The sequence below is a fragment of the Pungitius pungitius genome, chromosome 5 (assembly GCF_949316345.1).
Source record: "Pungitius pungitius chromosome 5, fPunPun2.1, whole genome shotgun sequence".
In the NCBI taxonomy this organism is placed as follows: domain Eukaryota; kingdom Metazoa; phylum Chordata; class Actinopteri; order Perciformes; family Gasterosteidae; genus Pungitius; species Pungitius pungitius.
In genome coordinates this window covers 6,624,502-6,645,820 of record NC_084904.1, presented here as the reverse complement: position 1 = coordinate 6,645,820, position 21,319 = coordinate 6,624,502, and the positions used below count along the sequence as shown (strand labels likewise).

At 42.5% G+C, this 21,319-nt stretch overlaps 25 non-coding genes across 25 annotated transcripts; all 25 read right to left on the bottom strand.

Annotated features, from left to right (window-relative positions):
- Positions 1 to 347: 347 nt before the first annotated feature.
- On the bottom strand, positions 348 to 430 carry trnal-cag (transfer RNA leucine (anticodon CAG)). The gene has a single exon. It is a non-coding gene; the product is annotated as a tRNA-Leu (tRNA).
- A 298-nt stretch (positions 431 to 728) lies between these two features.
- On the bottom strand, positions 729 to 811 carry trnal-cag (transfer RNA leucine (anticodon CAG)). The gene has a single exon. It is a non-coding gene; the product is annotated as a tRNA-Leu (tRNA).
- A 1,123-nt stretch (positions 812 to 1,934) lies between these two features.
- Positions 1,935 to 2,017, bottom strand: trnal-cag (transfer RNA leucine (anticodon CAG)). The gene has a single exon. It is a non-coding gene; the product is annotated as a tRNA-Leu (tRNA).
- Positions 2,018 to 5,150: 3,133 nt separating this feature from the next.
- Positions 5,151 to 5,233, bottom strand: trnal-cag (transfer RNA leucine (anticodon CAG)). The gene has a single exon. It is a non-coding gene; the product is annotated as a tRNA-Leu (tRNA).
- Positions 5,234 to 5,552: 319 nt separating this feature from the next.
- Positions 5,553 to 5,635, bottom strand: trnal-cag (transfer RNA leucine (anticodon CAG)). The gene has a single exon. It is a non-coding gene; the product is annotated as a tRNA-Leu (tRNA).
- Positions 5,636 to 5,954: 319 nt separating this feature from the next.
- Positions 5,955 to 6,037, bottom strand: trnal-cag (transfer RNA leucine (anticodon CAG)). The gene has a single exon. It is a non-coding gene; the product is annotated as a tRNA-Leu (tRNA).
- Positions 6,038 to 6,356: 319 nt separating this feature from the next.
- trnal-cag (transfer RNA leucine (anticodon CAG)) lies at positions 6,357 to 6,439 on the bottom strand. Its single transcript has one exon. It is a non-coding gene; the product is annotated as a tRNA-Leu (tRNA).
- A 721-nt stretch (positions 6,440 to 7,160) lies between these two features.
- On the bottom strand, positions 7,161 to 7,243 carry trnal-cag (transfer RNA leucine (anticodon CAG)). Its single transcript has one exon. It is a non-coding gene; the product is annotated as a tRNA-Leu (tRNA).
- Positions 7,244 to 8,748: 1,505 nt separating this feature from the next.
- On the bottom strand, positions 8,749 to 8,831 carry trnal-cag (transfer RNA leucine (anticodon CAG)). Its single transcript has one exon. It is a non-coding gene; the product is annotated as a tRNA-Leu (tRNA).
- A 1,123-nt stretch (positions 8,832 to 9,954) lies between these two features.
- On the bottom strand, positions 9,955 to 10,037 carry trnal-cag (transfer RNA leucine (anticodon CAG)). Its single transcript has one exon. It is a non-coding gene; the product is annotated as a tRNA-Leu (tRNA).
- A 319-nt stretch (positions 10,038 to 10,356) lies between these two features.
- Positions 10,357 to 10,439, bottom strand: trnal-cag (transfer RNA leucine (anticodon CAG)). Its single transcript has one exon. It is a non-coding gene; the product is annotated as a tRNA-Leu (tRNA).
- Positions 10,440 to 10,758: 319 nt separating this feature from the next.
- On the bottom strand, positions 10,759 to 10,841 carry trnal-cag (transfer RNA leucine (anticodon CAG)). Its single transcript has one exon. It is a non-coding gene; the product is annotated as a tRNA-Leu (tRNA).
- A 319-nt stretch (positions 10,842 to 11,160) lies between these two features.
- trnal-cag (transfer RNA leucine (anticodon CAG)) lies at positions 11,161 to 11,243 on the bottom strand. The gene has a single exon. It is a non-coding gene; the product is annotated as a tRNA-Leu (tRNA).
- Positions 11,244 to 11,562: 319 nt separating this feature from the next.
- On the bottom strand, positions 11,563 to 11,645 carry trnal-uag (transfer RNA leucine (anticodon UAG)). The gene has a single exon. It is a non-coding gene; the product is annotated as a tRNA-Leu (tRNA).
- Positions 11,646 to 11,964: 319 nt separating this feature from the next.
- Positions 11,965 to 12,047, bottom strand: trnal-cag (transfer RNA leucine (anticodon CAG)). Its single transcript has one exon. It is a non-coding gene; the product is annotated as a tRNA-Leu (tRNA).
- A 4,213-nt stretch (positions 12,048 to 16,260) lies between these two features.
- On the bottom strand, positions 16,261 to 16,343 carry trnal-cag (transfer RNA leucine (anticodon CAG)). Its single transcript has one exon. It is a non-coding gene; the product is annotated as a tRNA-Leu (tRNA).
- A 319-nt stretch (positions 16,344 to 16,662) lies between these two features.
- Positions 16,663 to 16,745, bottom strand: trnal-cag (transfer RNA leucine (anticodon CAG)). Its single transcript has one exon. It is a non-coding gene; the product is annotated as a tRNA-Leu (tRNA).
- A 319-nt stretch (positions 16,746 to 17,064) lies between these two features.
- trnal-cag (transfer RNA leucine (anticodon CAG)) lies at positions 17,065 to 17,147 on the bottom strand. The gene has a single exon. It is a non-coding gene; the product is annotated as a tRNA-Leu (tRNA).
- Positions 17,148 to 17,466: 319 nt separating this feature from the next.
- On the bottom strand, positions 17,467 to 17,549 carry trnal-cag (transfer RNA leucine (anticodon CAG)). Its single transcript has one exon. It is a non-coding gene; the product is annotated as a tRNA-Leu (tRNA).
- A 1,526-nt stretch (positions 17,550 to 19,075) lies between these two features.
- trnal-cag (transfer RNA leucine (anticodon CAG)) lies at positions 19,076 to 19,158 on the bottom strand. Its single transcript has one exon. It is a non-coding gene; the product is annotated as a tRNA-Leu (tRNA).
- A 319-nt stretch (positions 19,159 to 19,477) lies between these two features.
- On the bottom strand, positions 19,478 to 19,560 carry trnal-cag (transfer RNA leucine (anticodon CAG)). Its single transcript has one exon. It is a non-coding gene; the product is annotated as a tRNA-Leu (tRNA).
- Positions 19,561 to 19,879: 319 nt separating this feature from the next.
- trnal-cag (transfer RNA leucine (anticodon CAG)) lies at positions 19,880 to 19,962 on the bottom strand. The gene has a single exon. It is a non-coding gene; the product is annotated as a tRNA-Leu (tRNA).
- A 319-nt stretch (positions 19,963 to 20,281) lies between these two features.
- Positions 20,282 to 20,364, bottom strand: trnal-cag (transfer RNA leucine (anticodon CAG)). The gene has a single exon. It is a non-coding gene; the product is annotated as a tRNA-Leu (tRNA).
- Positions 20,365 to 20,683: 319 nt separating this feature from the next.
- trnal-cag (transfer RNA leucine (anticodon CAG)) lies at positions 20,684 to 20,766 on the bottom strand. The gene has a single exon. It is a non-coding gene; the product is annotated as a tRNA-Leu (tRNA).
- A 319-nt stretch (positions 20,767 to 21,085) lies between these two features.
- Positions 21,086 to 21,168, bottom strand: trnal-cag (transfer RNA leucine (anticodon CAG)). The gene has a single exon. It is a non-coding gene; the product is annotated as a tRNA-Leu (tRNA).
- Between the last annotated feature and the right edge of the window lie 151 nt (positions 21,169 to 21,319).

The window sequence follows — 21,319 nt, the reverse complement described above, 5'->3', positions numbered from 1 at the left end:
GCGCCTTAGACCGCTCGGCCATCCTGACGGAAAACAAAAGAAATTAGTGAGAGTTATAGATTATATCTTTTAATGCATTCGATATAACATTACATAGCACTTTCTTGATCACAGAAAGGGTTGTACACAGCCTGATGCAGTATACTGATCGCTGCTTACTATATATGCTAACAGAAGGAAGCTTTGTTCAAATCCCACTCAAACCCCTTTTTAATGGTAAACAAAAGAGAGACTTCAAAATGGTCAAACATTTGACGAGTCTACATGATATGTTGCGGCAGTTTAAGATGTAAAGCATTGCTCCGTTTACATCATCATGTTACAGGCAACTGAGCAAGAAAACCACATGTCAGAAGTGGGATTCGAACCCACGCCTCCAGTGGAGACTGCGACCTGAACGCAGCGCCTTAGACCGCTCGGCCATCCTGACGGAAAACAAAAGAAATTGGTGAGAGTTATAGATCATATCTTTTAATCGCACTTTCTTCATCACAGAAAGGGTTGTACAGAGCCTGATGCAGTGTACTTGTCGCTGGTGACAATATATGCTAACAGAAGGAATCTTTGTTGAAATCCCAATCAAACCCCTTTTTAATGGTAAACAAAAGAGAGACTTCAAAATGGTCAAACATTTGACGAGTCTACATGATATGTTGCGGCAGTTTAAGATGTAAAGCATTGCTCCGTTTACATCATCATGTTACAGGCAACTGAGCAAGAAAACCACATGTCAGAAGTGGGATTCGAACCCACGCCTCCAGTGGAGACTGCGACCTGAACGCAGCGCCTTAGACCGCTCGGCCATCCTGACGGAAAACAAAAGAAATTAGTGAGAGTTATAGATCATATCTTTCAATGCATTCCATACAACACTACATCGCACTTTCTTCGTCACAGAAAGGGTTGTACACAGCCTGATGCAGTATACTGATCGCTGCTTACTATATATGCTAACAGAAGGAATCTTTGTTCAAATCCCACTCAAACCCCTTTTTAATGGTAAACAAAAGAGAGACTTCAAAATTGTCAAACATTTGACGAGTCTACATGATATGTTGCGGCAGTTTAAGATGTAAAGCATTGCTCCGTTTACATCATCATGTCACAGGCAACTGAGCAAGAAAACCACATGTCAGAAGTGGGATTCGAACCCACGCCTCCAGGGGAGACTGCGACCTGAACGCAGCGCCTTAGACCGCTCGGCCATCCTGACGGAAAACAAAAGAAATTAGTGAGAGTTATAGATTATATCTTTTAATGCATTCGATATAACATTACATAGCACTTTCTTGATCACAGAAAGGGTTGTACACAGCCTGATGCAGTATACTGATCGCTGCTTACTATATATGCTAACAGAAGGAAGCTTTGTTCAAATCCCACTCAAACCCCTTTTTAATGGTAAACAAAAGAGAGACTTCAAAATTGTCAAACATTTGACGAGTCTACATGATATGTTGCGGCAGTTTAACATGTAAAGCATTGGTCCGTTTACATCATCATGTCACAGGCAACTGAGCAAGAAAACCACATGTCAGAAGTGGGATTCGAACCCACGCCTCCAGGGGAGACTGCGACCTGAACGCAGCGCCTTAGACCGCTCGGCCATCCTGACGGAAAACAAAAGAAATTAGTGAGAGTTATAGATTATATCTTTTAATGCATTCGATATAACATTACATAGCACTTTCTTGATCACAGAAAGGGTTGTACACAGCCTGATGCAGTATACTGATCGCTGCTTACTATATATGCTAACAGAAGGAAGCTTTGTTCAAATCCCACTCAAACCCCTTTTTAATGGTAAACAAAAGAGAGACTTCAAAATTGTCAAACATTTGACGAGTCTACATGATATGTTGCGGCAGTTTAACATGTAAAGCATTGGTCCGTTTACATCACCATGTCACAGGCAACTGAGCAAGAAAACCACATGTCAGAAGTGGGATTCGAACCCACGCCTCCAGTGGAGACTGCGACCTGAACGCAGCGCCTTAGACCGCTCGGCCATCCTGACGGAAAACAAAAGAAATTGGTGAGAGCTATAGATCATATCTTTCAATGCATTCCATACAACACTACATCGCACTTTCTTCGTCACAGAAAGGGTTGTACACAGCCTGATGCAGTATCCTGATCGCTGCTTACTATATATGCTAACAGAAGGAAGCTTTGTTCAAATCCCACTCAAACCCCTTTTTAATGGTAAACAAAAGAGAGACTTCAAAATTGTCAAACATTTGACGAGTCTACATGATATGTTGCGGCAGTTTAACATGTAAAGCATTGCTCCGTTTACATCATCATGTCACAGGCAACTGAGCAAGAAAACCACACATCAGAAGTGGGATTCGAACCCACGCCTCCAGTGGAGACTGCGACCTGAACGCAGCGCCTTAGACCGCTTGGCCATCCTGACGGAAAACAAAAGAAATTGGTGAGAGTTATAGATCATATCTTTCAATGCATTCCATACAACACTACATAGCACTTTCTTGATCACAGAAAGGGTTGTACACAGCCTGATGCAGTATACTGATCGCTGCTTACTATATATGCTAACAGAAGGAATCTTTGTTCAAATCCCACTCAAACCCCTTTTTAATGGTAAACAAAAGAGAGACTTCAAAATTGTCAAACATTTGACGAGTCTACATGATATGTTGCGGCAGTTTAAGATGTAAAGCATTGCTCCGTTTACATCATCATGTCACAGGCAACTGAGCAAGAAAACCACATGTCAGAAGTGGGATTCGAAACCACGCCTCCAGGGGAGACTGCGACCTGAACGCAGCGCCTTAGACCGCTCGGCCATCCTGACGGAAAACAAAAGAAATTAGTGAGAGTTATAGATTATATCTTTTAATGCATTCGATATAACATTACATAGCACTTTCTTGATCACAGAAAGGGTTGTACACAGCCTGATGCAGTATACTGATCGCTGCTTACTATATATGCTAACAGAAGGAAGCTTTGTTCAAATCCCACTCAAACCCCTTTTTAATGGTAAACAAAAGAGAGACTTCAAAATTGTCAAACATTTGACGAGTCTACATGATATGTTGCGGCAGTTTAACATGTAAAGCATTGGTCCGTTTACATCATCATGTCACAGGCAACTGAGCAAGAAAACCACATGTCAGAAGTGGGATTCGAACCCACGCCTCCAGGGGAGACTGCGACCTGAACGCAGCGCCTTAGACCGCTCGGCCATCCTGACGGAAAACAAAAGAAATTAGTGAGAGTTATAGATCATATCTTTCAATGCATTCCATACAACACTACATCGCACTTTCTTCGTCACAGAAAGGGTTGTACACAGCCTGATGCAGTATACTGATCGCTGCTTACTATATATGCTAACAGAAGGAATCTTTGTTCAAATCCCACTCAAACCCCTTTTTAATGGTAAACAAAAGAGAGACTTCAAAATTGTCAAACATTTGACGAGTCTACATGATATGTTGCGGCAGTTTAAGATGTAAAGCATTGCTCCGTTTACATCATCATGTCACAGGCAACTGAGCAAGAAAACCACATGTCAGAAGTGGGATTCGAACCCACGCCTCCAGGGGAGACTGCGACCTGAACGCAGCGCCTTAGACCGCTCGGCCATCCTGACGGAAAACAAAAGAAATTAGTGAGAGTTATAGATTATATCTTTTAATGCATTCGATATAACATTACATAGCACTTTCTTGATCACAGAAAGGGTTGTACACAGCCTGATGCAGTATACTGATCGCTGCTTACTATATATGCTAACAGAAGGAAGCTTTGTTCAAATCCCACTCAAACCCCTTTTTAATGGTAAACAAAAGAGAGACTTCAAAATTGTCAAACATTTGACGAGTCTACATGATATGTTGCGGCAGTTTAACATGTAAAGCATTGGTCCGTTTACATCATCATGTCACAGGCAACTGAGCAAGAAAACCACATGTCAGAAGTGGGATTCGAACCCACGCCTCCAGGGGAGACTGCGACCTGAACGCAGCGCCTTAGACCGCTCGGCCATCCTGACGGAAAACAAAAGAAATTAGTGAGAGTTATAGATTATATCTTTTAATGCATTCGATATAACATTACATAGCACTTTCTTGATCACAGAAAGGGTTGTACACAGCCTGATGCAGTATACTGATCGCTGCTTACTATATATGCTAACAGAAGGAATCTTTGTTCAAATCCCACTCAAACCCCTTTTTAATGGTAAACAAAAGAGAGACTTCAAAATTGTCAAACATTTGACGAGTCTACATGATATGTTGCGGCAGTTTAAGATGTAAAGCATTGCTCCGTTTACATCATCATGTCACAGGCAACTGAGCAAGAAAACCACATGTCAGAAGTGGGATTCGAACCCACGCCTCCAGGGGAGACTGCGACCTGAACGCAGCGCCTTAGACCGCTCGGCCATCCTGACGGAAAACAAAAGAAATTAGTGAGAGTTATAGATTATATCTTTTAATGCATTCGATATAACATTACATAGCACTTTCTTGATCACAGAAAGGGTTGTACACAGCCTGATGCAGTATACTGATCGCTGCTTACTATATATGCTAACAGAAGGAAGCTTTGTTCAAATCCCACTCAAACCCCTTTTTAATGGTAAACAAAAGAGAGACTTCAAAATTGTCAAACATTTGACGAGTCTACATGATATGTTGCGGCAGTTTAAGATGTAAAGCATTGCTCCGTTTACATCATCATGTCACAGGCAACTGAGCAAGAAAACGACATGTCAGAAGTGGGATTCGAACCCACGCCTCCAGGGGAGACTGCGACCTGAACGCAGCGCCTTAGACCGCTCGGCCATCCTGACGGAAAACAAAAGAAATTAGTGAGAGTTATAGATTATATCTTTTAATGCATTCGATATAACATTACATAGCACTTTCTTGATCACAGAAATGGTTGTACACAGCCTGATGCAGTATACTGATCGCTGCTTACTATATATGCTAACAGAAGGAAGCTTTGTTCAAATCCCACTCAAACCCCTTTTTAATGGTAAACAAAAGAGAGACTTCAAAATTGTCAAACATTTGACGAGTCTACATGATATGTTGCGGCAGTTTAACATGTAAAGCATTGCTCCGTTTACATCATCATGTCAAAGGGAACTGAGCAAGAAAATCACATGTCAGAAGTGGGATTCGAACCCACGCCTCCAGTGGAGACTGCGACCTGAACGCAGCGCCTTAGACCGCTCGGCCATCCTGACGGAAAACAAAAGAAATTAGTGAGAGTTATAGATTATATCTTTTAATGCATTCGATATAACATTACATAGCACTTTCTTGATCACAGAAAGGGTTGTACACAGCCTGATGCAGTATACTGATCGCTGCTTACTATATATGCTAACAGAAGGAAGCTTTGTTCAAATCCCACTCAAACCCCTTTTTAATGGTAAACAAAAGAGAGACTTCAAAATTGTCAAACATTTGACGAGTCTACATGATATGTTGCGGCAGTTTAACATGAAAAGCATTGCTCCGTTTACATCATCATGTCACAGGCAACTGAGCAAGAAAACCACATGTCAGAAGTGGGATTCGAACCCACGCCTCCAGTGGAGACTGCGACCTGAACGCAGCGCCTTAGACCGCTCGGCCATCCTGACAGAAAACAAAAGAAATTGGTGAGAGTTATAGATCATATCTTATAATGCATTCCATACAACACTACATCGCACTTTCTTCATCACAGAAAGGGTTGTACAGAGCCTGATGCAGTGTACTTGTCGCTGGTGACAATATATGCTAACAGAAGGAATCTTTGTTGAAATCCCACTCAAACCCCTTTTTAATGGTAAACAAAAGAGAGACTTCAAAATTGTCAAACATTTGACGAGTCTACATGATATGTTGCGGCAGTTTAAGATGTAAAGCATTGCTCTGTCTACATCATCATGTCAAAGGGAAATGAGCAAGAAAACCACATGTCAGAAGTGGGATTCGAACCCACGCCTCCAGTGGAGACTGCGACCTGAACGCAGCGCCTTAGACCGCTCGGCCATCCTGACGGAAAACAAAAGAAATTAGTGAGAGTTATAGATTATATCTTTTAATGCATTCGATATAACATTACATAGCACTTTCTTGATCACAGAAAGGGTTGTACACAGCCTGATGCAGTATACTGATCGCTGCTTACTATATATGCTAACAGAAGGAAGCTTTGTTAAAATCCCACTCAAACCCCTTTTTAATGGTAAACAAAAGAGAGACTTCAAAATTGTCAAACATTTGACGAGTCTACATGATATGTTGCGGCAGTTTAACATGTAAAGCATTGGTCCGTTTACATCATCATGTCACAGGCAACTGAGCAAGAAAACCACATGTCAGAAGTGGGATTCGAACCCACGCCTCCAGTGGAGACTGCGACCTGAACGCAGCGCCTTAGACCGCTCGGCCATCCTGACGGAAAACAAAAGAAATTGGTGAGAGTTATAGATCATATCTTTTAATGCATTCCATACAACACTACATCGCACTTTCTTCATCACAGAAAGGGTTGTACACAGCCTGATGCAGTATACTGATCGCTGCTTACTATATATGCTAACAGAAGGAAGCTTTGTTCAAATCCCACTCAAACCCCTTTTTAATGGTAAACAAAAGAGAGACTTCAAAATTGTCAAACATTTGACGAGTCTACATGATATGTTGCGGCAGTTTAACATGTAAAGCATTGGTCCGTTTACATCATCATGTCACAGGCTACTGAGCAAGAAAACCACATGTCAGAAGTGGGATTCGAACCCACGCCTCCAGGGGAGACTGCGACCTGAACGCAGCGCCTTAGACCGCTCGGCCATCCTGACGGAAAACAAAAGAAATTAGTGAGAGTTATAGATTATATCTTTTAATGCATTCGATATAACATTACATAGCACTTTCTTGATCACAGAAAGGGTTGTACACAGCCTGATGCAGTATACTGATCGCTGCTTACTATATATGCTAACAGAAGGAAGCTTTGTTCAAATCCCACTCAAACCCCTTTTTAATGGTAAACAAAAGAGAGACTTCAAAATTGTCAAACATTTGACGAGTCTACATGATATGTTGCGGCAGTTTAACATGTAAAGCATTGGTCCGTTTACATCACCATGTCACAGGCAACTGAGCAAGAAAACCACATGTCAGAAGTGGGATTCGAACCCACGCCTCCAGTGGAGACTGCGACCTGAACGCAGCGCCTTAGACCGCTCGGCCATCCTGACGGAAAACAAAAGAAATTGGTGAGAGTTATAGATCATATCTTTTAATGCATTCCATACAACACTACATCGCACTTTCTTCGTCACAGAAAGGGTTGTACACAGCCTGATGCAGTATACTGATCGCTGCTTACTATATATGCTAACAGAAGGAATCTTTGTTCAAATACCACTCAAACCCCTTTTTAATGGTAAACAAAAGAGAGACTTCAAAATTGTCAAACATTTGACGAGTCTACATGATATGTTGCGGCAGTTTAACATGTAAAGCATTGCTCCGTTTACATCATCATGTCACAGGCAACTGAGCAAGAAAACCACATGTCAGAAGTGGGATTCGAACGCACGCCTCCAGTGGAGACTGCGACCTGAACGCAGCGCCTTAGACCGCTCGGCCATCCTGACGGAAAACAAAAGAAATTGGTGAGAGTTATAGATCATATCTTTTAATGCATTCGATATAACATTACATAGCACTTTCTTGATCACAGAAAGGGTTGTACAGAGCCTGATGCAGTGTACTTGTCGCTGGTGACAATATATGCTAACAGAAGGAATCTTTGTTGAAATCCCACTCAAACCCCTTTTTAATGGTAAACAAAAGAGAGACTTCAAAATTGTCAAACATTTGACGAGTCTACATGATATGTTGCGGCAGTTTAACATGTAAAGCATTGCTCCGTTTACATCATCATGTCACAGGCAACTGAGCAAGAAAACCACATGTCAGAAGTGGGATTCGAACGCACGCCTCCAGTGGAGACTGCGACCTGAACGCAGCGCCTTAGACCGCTCGGCCATCCTGACGGAAAACAAAAGAAATTGGTGAGAGTTATAGATCATATCTTTTAATGCATTCGATATAACATTACATAGCACTTTCTTGATCACAGAAAGGGTTGTACACAGCCTGATGCAGTATACTGATCGCTAGCTTACTATATATGCTAACAGAAGGAATCTTTGTTCAAATCCCACTCAAACCCCTTTTTAATGGTAAACAAAAGAGAGACTTCAAAATTGTCAAACATTTGACGAGTCTACATGATATGTTGCGGCAGTTTAACATGTAAAGCATTGCTCCGTTTACATCATCATGTCACAGGCAACTGAGCAAGAAAACCACATGTCAGAAGTGGGATTCGAACCCACGCCTCCAGGGGAGACTGCGACCTGAACGCAGCGCCTTAGACCGCTCGGCCATCCTGACGGAAAACAAAAGAAATTGGTGAGAGTTATAGATAATATCTTTTAATCGCACTTTCTTCATCACAGAAAGGGTTGTACAGAGCCTGATGCAGTGTACTTGTCGCTGGTGACAATATATGCTAACAGAAGGAATCTTTGTTGAAATCCCACTCAAACCCCTTTTTAATGGTAAACAAAAGAGAGACTTCAAAATTGTCAAACATTTGACGAGTCTACATGATATGTTGCGGCAGTTTAACATGTAAAGCATTGCTCCGTTTACATCATCATGTCACAGGCAACTGAGCAAGAAAACCACATGTCAGAAGTGGGATTCGAACCCACGCCTCCAGTGGAGACTGCGACCTGAACGCAGCGCCTTAGACCGCTCGGCCATCCTGACGGAAAACAAAAGAAATTGGTGAGAGCTATAGATCATATCTTTCAATGCATTCCATACAACACTACATCGCACTTTCTTCATCACAGAAAGCGTTGTACAGAGCCTGATGCAGTGTACTTGTCGCTGGTGACAATATATGCTAACAGAAGGAATCTTTGTTGAAATCCCACTTAAACCCCTTTTTAATGGTAAACAAAAGAGAGACTTCAAAATGGTCAAACATTTGACGAGTCTACATGATATGTTGCGGCAGTTTAAGATGTAAAGCATTGCTCCGTTTACATCATCATGTTACAGGAAACTGAGCAAGAAAACCACATGTCAGAAGTGGGATTCGAACCCACGCCTCCAGTGGAGACTGCGACCTGAACGAAGCGCCTTAGACCGCTCGGCCATCCTGACGGAAAACAAAAGAAATTGGTGAGAGTTATAGATCATATCTTTTAATGCATTCCATACAACACTACATCGCACTTTCTTCATCACAGAAAGGGTTGTACAGAGCCTGATGCAGTGTACTTGTCGCTGGTGACAATATATGCTAACAGAAGGAATCTTTGTTGAAATCCCACTCAAACCCCTTTTTAATGGTAAACAAAAGAGAGACTTCAAAATGGTCAAACATTTGACGAGTCTACATGATATGTTGCGGCAGTTTAACATGTAAAGCATTGGTCCGTTTACATCATCATGTCACAGGCAACTGAGCAAGAAAACCACATGTCAGAAGTGGGATTCAAACCCACGCCTCCAGTGGAGACTGCGACCTGAACGCAGCGCCTTAGACCGCTCGGCCATCCTGACGGAAAACAAAAGAAATTGGTGAGAGTTATAGATCATATCTTTTAATGCATTCCATACAACACTACATCGCACTTTCTTCATCACAGAAAGGGTTGTACAGAGCCTGATGCAGTGTACTGATCGCTGGTGACAATATATGCTAACAGAAGGAATCTTTGTTCAAATCCCACTCAAACCCCTTTTTAATGGTAAACAAAAGAGAGACTTCAAAATTGTCAAACATTTGACGAGTCTACGTGATATGTTGCGGCAGTTTAACATGTAAAGCATTGCTCTGTCTACATCATCATGTCAAAGGGAAATGAGCAAGAAAACCACATGTCAGAAGTGGGATTCGAACCCACGCCTCCAGTGGAGACTGCGACCTGAACGCAGCGCCTTAGACCGCTCGGCCATCCTGACGGAAAACAAAAGAAATTGGTGAGAGTTATAGATTATATCTTTTAATGCATTCGATATAACATTACATAGCACTTTCTTGATCACAGAAAGGGTTGTACACGGCCTGATGCAGTATACTGATCGCTGCTTACTATATATGCTAACAGAAGGAAGCTTTGTTCAAATCCCACTCAAACCCCTTTTTAATGGTAAACAAAAGAGAGACTTCAAAATTGTCAAACATTTGACGAGTCTACATGATATGTTGCGGCAGTTTAACATGTAAAGCATTGCTCCGTTTACATCATCATGTTACAGGAAACTGAGCAAGAAAACCACATGTCAGAAGTGGGATTCGAACCCACGCCTCCAGTGGAGACTGCGACCTGAACGCAGCGCCTTAGACCGCTCGGCCATCCTGACGGAAAACAAAAGAAATTGGTGAGAGCTATAGATCATATCTTTCAATGCATTCCATACAACACTACATCGCACTTTCTTCATCACAGAAAGCGTTGTACAGAGCCTGATGCAGTGTACTTGTCGCTGGTGACAATATATGCTAACAGAAGGAATCTTTGTTGAAATCCCACTTAAACCCCTTTTTAATGGTAAACAAAAGAGAGACTTCAAAATGGTCAAACATTTGACGAGTCTACATGATATGTTGCGGCAGTTTAAGATGTAAAGCATTGCTCCGTTTACATCATCATGTTACAGGAAACTGAGCAAGAAAACCACATGTCAGAAGTGGGATTCGAACCCACGCCTCCAGTGGAGACTGCGACCTGAACGCAGCGCCTTAGACCGCTCGGCCATCCTGACGGAAAACAAAAGAAATTGGTGAGAGTTATAGATCATATCTTTTAATGCATTCCATACAACACTACATCGCACTTTCTTCATCACAGAAAGGGTTGTACAGAGCCTGATGCAGTGTACTTGTCGCTGGTGACAATATATGCTAACAGAAGGAATCTTTGTTGAAATCCCACTCAAACCCCTTTTTAATGGTAAACAAAAGAGAGACTTCAAAATGGTCAAACATTTGACGAGTCTACATGATATGTTGCGGCAGTTTAAGATGTAAAGCATTGCTCCGTTTACATCATCATGTCACAGGCAACTGAGCAAGAAAACCACATGTCAGAAGTGGGATTCGAACCCACGCCTCCAGTGGAGACTGCGACCTGAACGCAGCGCCTTAGACCGCTCGGCCATCCTGACGGAAAACAAAAGAAATTGGTGAGAGTTATAGATCATATCTTTTAATGCATTCCATACAACACTACATCGCACTTTCTTCATCACAGAAAGGGTTGTACAGAGCCTGATGCAGTGTACTGATCGCTGGTGACAATATATGCTAACAGAAGGAATCTTTGTTCAAATCCCACTCAAACCCCTTTTTAATGGTAAACAAAAGAGAGACTTCAAAATTGTCAAACATTTGACGAGTCTACGTGATATGTTGCGGCAGTTTAACATGTAAAGCATTGCTCTGTCTACATCATCATGTCAAAGGGAAATGAGCAAGAAAACCACATGTCAGAAGTGGGATTCGAACCCACGCCTCCAGTGGAGACTGCGACCTAAACGCAGCGCCTTAGACCGCTCGGCCATCCTGACGGAAAACAAAAGAAATTGGTGAGAGTTATAGATTATATCTTTTAATGCATTCGATATAACATTACATAGCACTTTCTTGATCACAGAAAGGGTTGTACACGGCCTGATGCAGTATACTGATCGCTGCTTACTATATATGCTAACAGAAGGAAGCTTTGTTCAAATCCCACTCAAACCCCTTTTTAATGGTAAACAAAAGAGAGACTTCAAAATTGTCAAACATTTGACGAGTCTACATGATATGTTGCGGCAGTTTAACATGTAAAGCATTGCTCCGTTTACATCATCATGTTACAGGAAACTGAGCAAGAAAACCACATGTCAGAAGTGGGATTCGAACCCACGCCTCCAGTGGAGACTGCGACCTGAACGCAGCGCCTTAGACCGCTCGGCCATCCTGACGGAAAACAAAAGAAATTGGTGAGAGCTATAGATCATATCTTTCAATGCATTCTATACAACACTACATCGCACTTTCTTCATCACAGAAAGCGTTGTACAGAGCCTGATGCAGTGTACTTGTCGCTGGTGACAATATATGCTAACAGAAGGAATCTTTGTTGAAATCCCACTCAAACCCCTTTTTAATGGTAAACAAAAGAGAGACTTCAAAATGGTCAAACATTTGACGAGTCTACATGATATGTTGCGGCAGTTTAAGATGTAAAGCATTGCTCCGTTTACATCATCATGTTACAGGAAACTGAGCAAGAAAACCACATGTCAGAAGTGAGATTCGAACCCACGCCTCCAGTGGAGACTGCGACCTGAACGCAGCGCCTTAGACCGCTCGGCCATCCTGACGGAAAACAAAAGAAATTGGTGAGAGTTATAGATCATATCTTTTAATGCATTCCATACAACACTACATCGCACTTTCTTCATCACAGAAAGGGTTGTACAGAGCCTGATGCAGTGTACTTGTCGCTGGTGACAATATATGCTAACAGAAGGAATCTTTGTTGAAATCCCACTCAAACCCCTTTTTAATGGTAAACAAAAGAGAGACTTCAAAATGGTCAAACATTTGACGAGTCTACATGATATGTTGCGGCAGTTTAAGATGTAAAGCATTGCTCCGTTTACATCATCATGTTACAGGCAACTGAGCAAGAAAACCACATGTCAGAAGTGGGATTCGAACCCACGCCTCCAGTCGAGACTGCGACCTGAACGCAGCGCCTTAGACCGCTCGGCCATCCTGACGGAAAACAAAAGAAATTGGTGAGAGTTATAGATCATATCTTTTAATCGCACTTTCTTCATCACAGAAAGCGTTGTACAGAGCCTGATGCAGTGTACTTGTCGCTGGTGACAATATATGCTAACAGAAGGAATCTTTGTTGAAATCCCACTCAAACCCCTTTTTAATGGTAAACAAAAGAGAGACTTCAAAATTGTCAAACATTTGACTAGTCTACATGATATGTTGCGGCAGTTTAACATGTAAAGCATTGCTCTGTCTACATCATCATGTCAAAGGGAACTGAGCAAGAAAACCACATGTCAGAAGTGGGATTCGAACCCACGCCTCCAGGGGAGACTGCGACCTGAACGCAGCGCCTTAGACCGCTCGGCCATCCTGACAGAAAACAAACGAAATTGGTGAGAGTTATAGATCATATCTTTTAATCGCACTTTCTTCATCACAGAAAGCGTTGTACAGAGCCTGATGCAGTGTACTTGTCGCTGGTGACAATATATGCTAACAGAAGGAAGCTTTGTTCAAATCCCACTCAAACCCCTTTTTAATGGTAAACAAAAGAGAGACTTCAAAATTGTCAAACATTTGACGAGTCTACATGATATGTTGCGGCAGTTTAACATGTAAAGCATTGCTCCGTTTACATCATCATGTCACAGGCAACTGAGCAAGAAAACCACATGTCAGAAGTGGGATTCGAACGCACGCCTCCAGTGGAGACTGCGACCTGAACGCAGCGCCTTAGACCGCTCGGCCATCCTGACGGAAAACAAAAGAAATTGGTGAGAGTTATAGATCATATCTTTTAATCGCACTTTCTTCATCACAGAAAGCGTTGTACAGAGCCTGATGCAGTGTACTTGTCGCTGGTGACAATATATGCTAACAGAAGGAATCTTTGTTGAAATCCCACTCAAACCCCTTTTTAATGGTAAACAAAAGAGAGACTTCAAAATTGTCAAACATTTGACTAGTCTACATGATATGTTGCGGCAGTTTAACATGTAAAGCATTGCTCTGTCTACATCATCATGTCAAAGGGAAATGAGCAAGAAAACCACATGTCAGAAGTGGGATTCGAACCCACGCCTCCAGGGGAGACTGCGACCTGAACGCAGCGCCTTAGACCGCTCGGCCATCCTGACAGAAAACAAAAGAAATTGGTGAGAGTTATAGATCATATCTTTTAATCGCACTTTCTTCATCACAGAAAGCGTTGTACAGAGCCTGATGCAGTGTACTTGTCGCTGGTGACAATATATGCTAACAGAAGGAAGCTTTGTTCAAATCCCACTCAAACCCCTTTTTAATGGTAAACAAAAGAGAGACTTCAAAATTGTCAAACATTTGACGAGTCTACATGATATGTTGCGGCAGTTTAACATGTAAAGCATTGCTCCGTTTACATCATCATGTCACAGGCAACTGAGCAAGAAAACCACATGTCAGAAGTGGGATTCGAACGCACGCCTCCAGTGGAGACTGCGACCTGAACGCAGCGCCTTAGACCGCTCGGCCATCCTGACGGAAAACAAAAGAAATTGGTGAGAGTTATAGATCATATCTTTTAATGCATTCGATATAACATTACATAGCACTTTCTTGATCACAGAAAGGGTTGTACACAGCCTGATGCAGTATACTGATCGCTGCTTACTATATATGCTAACAGAAGGAATCTTTGTTCAAATCCCACTCAAACCCCTTTTTAATGGTAAACAAAAGAGAGACTTCAAAATTGTCAAACATTTGACTAGTCTACATGATATGTTGCGGCAGTTTAACATGTAAAGCATTGCTCTGTCTACATCATCATGTCAAAGGGAACTGAGCAAGAAAACCACATGTCAGAAGTGGGATTCGAACCCACGCCTCCAGGGGAGACTGCGACCTGAACGCAGCGCCTTAGACCGCTCGGCCATCCTGACAGAAAACAAAAGAAATTGGTGAGAGTTATAGATCATATCTTTTAATCGCACTTTCTTCATCACAGAAAGCGTTGTACAGAGCCTGATGCAGTGTACTTGTCGCTGGTGACAATATATGCTAACAGAAGGAAGCTTTGTTCAAATCCCACTCAAACCCCTTTTTAATGGTAAACAAAAGAGAGACTTCAAAATTGTCAAACATTTGACGAGTCTACATGATATGTTGCGGCAGTTTAACATGTAAAGCATTGCTCCGTTTACATCATCATGTCACAGGCAACTGAGCAAGAAAACCACATGTCAGAAGTGGGATTCGAACGCACGCCTCCAGTGGAGACTGCGACCTGAACGCAGCGCCTTAGACCGCTCGGCCATCCTGACGGAAAACAAAAGAAATTGGTGAGAGTTATAGATCATATCTTTTAATGCATTCGATATAACATTACATAGCACTTTCTTGATCACAGAAAGGGTTGTACACAGCCTGATGCAGTATACTGATCGCTGCTTACTATATATGCTAACAGAAGGAATCTTTGTTCAAATCCCACTCAAACCCCTTTTTAATGGTAAACAAAAGAGAGACTTCAAAATTGTCAAACATTTGACTAGTCTACATGATATGTTGCGGCAGTTTAACATGTAAAGCATTGCTCTGTCTACATCATCATGTCAAAGGGAACTGAGCAAGAAAACCACATGTCAGAAGTGGGATTCGAACCCACGCCTCCAGGGGAGACTGCGACCTGAACGCAGCGCCTTAGACCGCTCGGCCATCCTGACAGAAAACAAACGAAATTGGTGAGAGTTATAGATCATATCTTTTAATCGCACTTTCTTCATCACAGAAAGCGTTGTACAGAGCCTGATGCAGTGTACTTGTCGCTGGTGACAATATATGCTAACAGAAGGAAGCTTTGTTCAAATCCCACTCAAACCCCTTTTTAATGGTAAACAAAAGAGAGACTTCAAAATTGTCAAACATTTGACGAGTCTACATGATATGTTGCGGCAGTTTAACATGTAAAGCATTGCTCCGTTTACATCATCATGTCACAGGCAACTGAGCAAGAAAACCACATGTCAGAAGTGGGATTCGAACGCACGCCTCCAGTGGAGACTGCGACCTGAACGCAGCGCCTTAGACCGCTCGGCCATCCTGACGGAAAACAAAAGAAATTGGTGAGAGTTATAGATCATATCTTTTAATGCATTCGATATAACATTACATAGCACTTTCTTGATCACAGAAAGGGTTGTACACAGCCTGATGCAGTATACTGATCGCTGCTTACTATATATGCTAACAGAAGGAATCTTTGTTCAAATCCCACTCAAACCCCTTTTTAATGGTAAACAAAAGAGAGACTTCAAAATTGTCAAACATTTGACTAGTCTACATGATATGTTGCGGCAGTTTAACATGTAAAGCATTGCTCTGTCTACATCATCATGTCAAAGGGAACTGAGCAAGAAAACCACATGTCAGAAGTGGGATTCGAACCCACGCCTCCAGTGGAGACTGCGACCTGAACGCAGCGCCTTAGACCACTCGGCCATCCTGACGGAAAACAAAAGAAATTGGTGAGAGCTATAGATCATATCTTTCAATGCATTCCATACAACACTACATCGCACTTTCTTGATCACAGAAAGGGTTGTACACAGCCTGATGCAGTATACTGATTGCTGCTTACTATATATGCTAACAGAAGGAAGCTTTGTTGAAATCCCACTCAAACCCCTTTTTAATGGTAAACAAAAGAGAGACTTCAAAATGGTCAAACATTTGACGAGTCTACATGATATGTTGCGGCAGTTTAAGATGTAAAGCATTGCTCCGTTTACATCATCATGTCACAGGCAACTGAGCAAGAAAACCACATGTCAGAAGTGGGATTCGAACCCACGCCTCCAGTGGAGACTGCGACCTGAACGCAGCGCCTTAGACCGCTCGGCCATCCTGACGGAAAACAAAAGTAATTGGTGAGAGTTATAGATCATATCTTTTAATGCATTCCATACAACACTACATCGCACTTTCTTCATCACAGAAAGGGTTGTACAGAGCCTGATGCAGTGTACTGATCGCTGGTGACAATATATGCTAACAGAAGGAATCTTTGTTCAAATCCCACTCAAACCCCTTTTTAATGGTAAACAAAAGAGAGACTTCAAAATTGTCAAACATTTGACGAGTCTACGTGATATGTTGCGGCAGTTTAACATGTAAAGCATTGCTCTGTCTACATCATCATGTCAAAGGGAAATGAGCAAGAAAACCACATGTCAGAAGTGGGATTCGAACCCACGCCTCCAGTGGAGACTGCGACCTGAACGCAGCGCCTTAGACCGCTCGGCCATCCTGACGGAAAACAAAAGAAATTGGTGAGAGCTATAGATCATATCTTTCAATGCATTCCATACAACACTACATCGCACTTTCTTCATCACAGAAAGCGTTGTACAGAGCCTGATGCAGTGTACTTGTCGCTGGTGACAATATATGCTAACAGAAGGAATCTTTGTTGAAATCCCACTTAAACCCCTTTTTAATGGTAAACAAAAGAGAGACTTCAAAATGGTCAAACATTTGACGAGTCTACATGATATGTTGCGGCAGTTTAAGATGTAAAGCATTGCTCCGTTTACATCATCATGTTACAGGAAACTGAGCAAGAAAACCACATGTCAGAAGTGGGATTCGAACCCACGCCTCCAGTGGAGACTGCGACCTGAACGCAGCGCCTTAGACCGCTCGGCCATCCTGACGGAAAACAAAAGAAATTGGTGAGAGTTATAGATCATATCTTTTAATGCATTCCATACAACACTACATCGCACTTTCTTCATCACAGAAAGGGTTGTACAGAGCCTGATGCAGTGTACTTGTCGCTGGTGACAATATACACTCACCGGCCACTTTATTAGGTACCCCATGCTAGTAACGGGTTGGACCCCCTTTTGCCTTCAGAACTGCCTCAATTCTTCGTGGCATAGATTCAACAAGGTGCTGGAAGCATTCCTCAGGGAGTTTGGTCCATATTGACATGATGGCATCACACAGTTGCCGCAGATTTGTCGGCTGCACATCCATGATGCGAATCTCCCGTTCCACCACATCCCAAAGATGCTCTATTGGATTGAGATCTGGTGATTGTGGAGGCCATTTGAGTACAGCGAACTCATTGTCATGTTCAAGAAACCAGTCTGAGATGATTCCAGCTTTATGACATGGTGCATTATCCTGCTGAAAGTAGCCATCAGAAGTTGGGTACATTGTGGTCATAAAGGGATGGACATGGTCAGCAACAATACTCAGGTAGGCTGTGGCGTTGCAACGATGCTCAATTGGTACCAAGGGGCCCAAAGAGTGCCAAGAAAATATTCCCCACACCATGACACCACCACCACCAGCCTGAACCATTGATACAAGGCAGGATGGATCCATGCTTTCATGTTGTAGACGCCAAATTCTGACCCTACCATCCAAATGGTCTCATCAGACCAGGCAATGTTTTTCCAATCTTCTATTGTCCAATTTCGATGAGCTTGTGCAAATTGTAGCCTCAGTTTCCTGTTCTTAGCTGAAAGGAGTGGCACCCGGTGTGGTCTTCTGCTGCTGTAGCCCATCTGCCTCAAAGTTGGACGTACTGTGCGTTCAGAGATGCTCTTATGCCCACCTTGGTTGTAACGGGTGGTTATTTGAGTCACTGTTGCCCTTCTATCAGCTCGAACCAGTCTGGCCATTCTCCTCTGACCTCTGGCATCAACAAGGCATTTCCGCCCACAGAACTGCCGCTCACTGGATGTTTTTTCTTTTTCGGACCATTCTCTGTAAACCCTAGAGATGGTTGTGCGTGAAAATCCCAGTAGATTAGCAGTTTCTGAAATACTCAGACCAGCCCTTCTGGCACCAACAATCATGCCACGTTCAAAGTCACTCAAATCACCTTTCTTCCCCATACTGATGCTCGGTTTGAACTGCAGGAGATTGTCTTGACAATGTCTACATGCCTAAATGCACTGAGTTGCCGCCATGTGATTGGCTGCTTAGAAATTAAGTGTTAACGAGCAGTTGGACAGGTGTACCTAATAAAGTGGCCGGTGAGTGTATGCTAACAGAAGGAATCTTTGTTGAAATCCCACTCAAACCCCTTTTTAATGGTAAACAAAAGAGAGACTTCAAAATGGTCAAACATTTGACGAGTCTACATGATATGTTGCGGCAGTTTAAGATGTAAAGCATTGCTCCGTTTACATCATCATGTCACAGGCAACTGAGCAAGAAAACCACATGTCAGAAGTGGGATTCGAACCCACGCCTCCAGTGGAGACTGCGACCTGAACGCAGCGCCTTAGACCGCTCGGCCATCCTGACGGAAAACAAAAGAAATTGGTGAGAGTTATAGATCATATCTTTTAATGCATTCCATACAACACTACATCGCACTTTCTTCATCACAGAAAGGGTTGTACAGAGCCTGATGCAGTGTACTGATCGCTGGTGACAATATATGCTAACAGAAGGAATCTTTGTTCAAATCCCACTCAAACCCCTTTTTAATGGTAAACAAAAGAGAGACTTCAAAATTGTCAAACATTTGACGAGTCTACGTGATATGTTGCGGCAGTTTAACATGTAAAGCATTGCTCTGTCTACATCATCATGTCAAAGGGAAATGAGCAAGAAAACCACATGTCAGAAGTGGGATTCGAACCCACGCCTCCAGTGGAGACTGCGACCTGAACGCAGCGCCTTAGACCGCTCGGCCATCCTGACGGAAAACAAAAGAAATTGGTGAGAGTTATAGATTATATCTTTTAATGCATTCGATATAACATTACATAGCACTTTCTTGATCACAGAAAGGGTTGTACACGGCCTGATGCAGTATACTGATCGCTGCTTACTATATATGCTAACAGAAGGAAGCTTTGTTCAAATCCCACTCAAACCCCTTTTTAATGGTAAACAAAAGAGAGACTTCAAAATTGTCAAACATTTGACGAGTCTACATGATATGTTGCGGCAGTTTAACATGTAAAGCATTGCTCCGTTTACATCATCATGTTACAGGAAACTGAGCAAGAAAACCACATGTCAGAAGTGGGATTCGAACCCACGCCTCCAGTGGAGACTGCGACCTGAACGCAGCGCCTTAGACCGCTCGGCCATCCTGACGGAAAACAAAAGAAATTGGTGAGAGCTATAGATCATATCTTTCAATGCATTCCATACAACACTACATCGCACTTTCTTCATCACAGAAAGCGTTGTACAGAGCCTGATGCAGTGTACTTGTCGCTGGTGACAATATATGCTAACAGAAGGAATCTTTGTTGAAATCCCACTTAAACCCCTTTTTAATGGTAAACAAAAGAGAGACTTCAAAATGGTCAAACATTTGACGAGTCTACATGATATGTTGCGGCAGTTTAAGATGTAAAGCATTGCTCCGTTTACATCATCATGTTACAGGAAACTGAGCAAGAAAACCACATGTCAGAAGTGGGATTCGAACCCACGCCTCCAGTGGAGACTGCGACCTGAACGCAGCGCCTTAGACCGCTCGGCCATCCTGACGGAAAACAAAAGAAATTGGTGAGAGTTATAGATCATATCTTTTAATGCATTCCATACAACACTACATCGCACTTTCTTCATCACAGAAAGGGTTGTACAGAGCCTGATGCAGTGTACTTGTCGCTGGTGACAATATATGCTAACAGAAGGAATCTTTGTTGAAATCCCACTCAAACCCCTTTTTAATGGTAAACAAAATAGAGACTTCAAAATGGTCAAACATTTGACGAGTCTACATGATATGTTGCGGCAGTTTAAGATGTAAAGCATTGCTCCGTTTACATCATCATGTTACAGGAAACTGAGCAAGAAAACCACATGTCAGAAGTGGGATTCGAACCCACGCCTCCAGTGGAGACTGCGACCTGAACGCAGCGCCTTAGACCGCTCGGCCATCCTGACGGAAAACAAAAGAAATTGGTGAGAGTTATAGATCATATCTTTTAATGCATTCCATACAACACTACATCGCACTTTCTTCATCACAGAAAGGGTTGTACAGAGCCTGATGCAGTGTACTTGTCGCTGGTGACAATATATGCTAACAGAAGGAATCTTTGTTGAAATCCCACTCAAACCCCTTTTTAATGGTAAACAAAAGAGAGACTTCAAAATGGTCAAACATTTGACGAGTCTACATGATATGTTGCGGCAGTTTAAGATGTAAAGCATTGCTCCGTTTACATCATCATGTCACAGGCAACTGAGCAAGAAAACCACATGTCAGAAGTGGGATTCGAACCCACGCCTCCAGTGGAGACTGCGACCTGAACGCAGCGCCTTAGACCGCTCGGCCATCCTGACGGAAAACAAAAGAAATTGGTGAGAGTTATAGATCATATCTTTTAATGCATTCCATACAACACTACATCGCACTTTCTTCATCACAGAAAGGGTTGTACAGAGCCTGATGCAGTGTACTGATCGCTGGTGACAATATATGCTAACAGAAGGA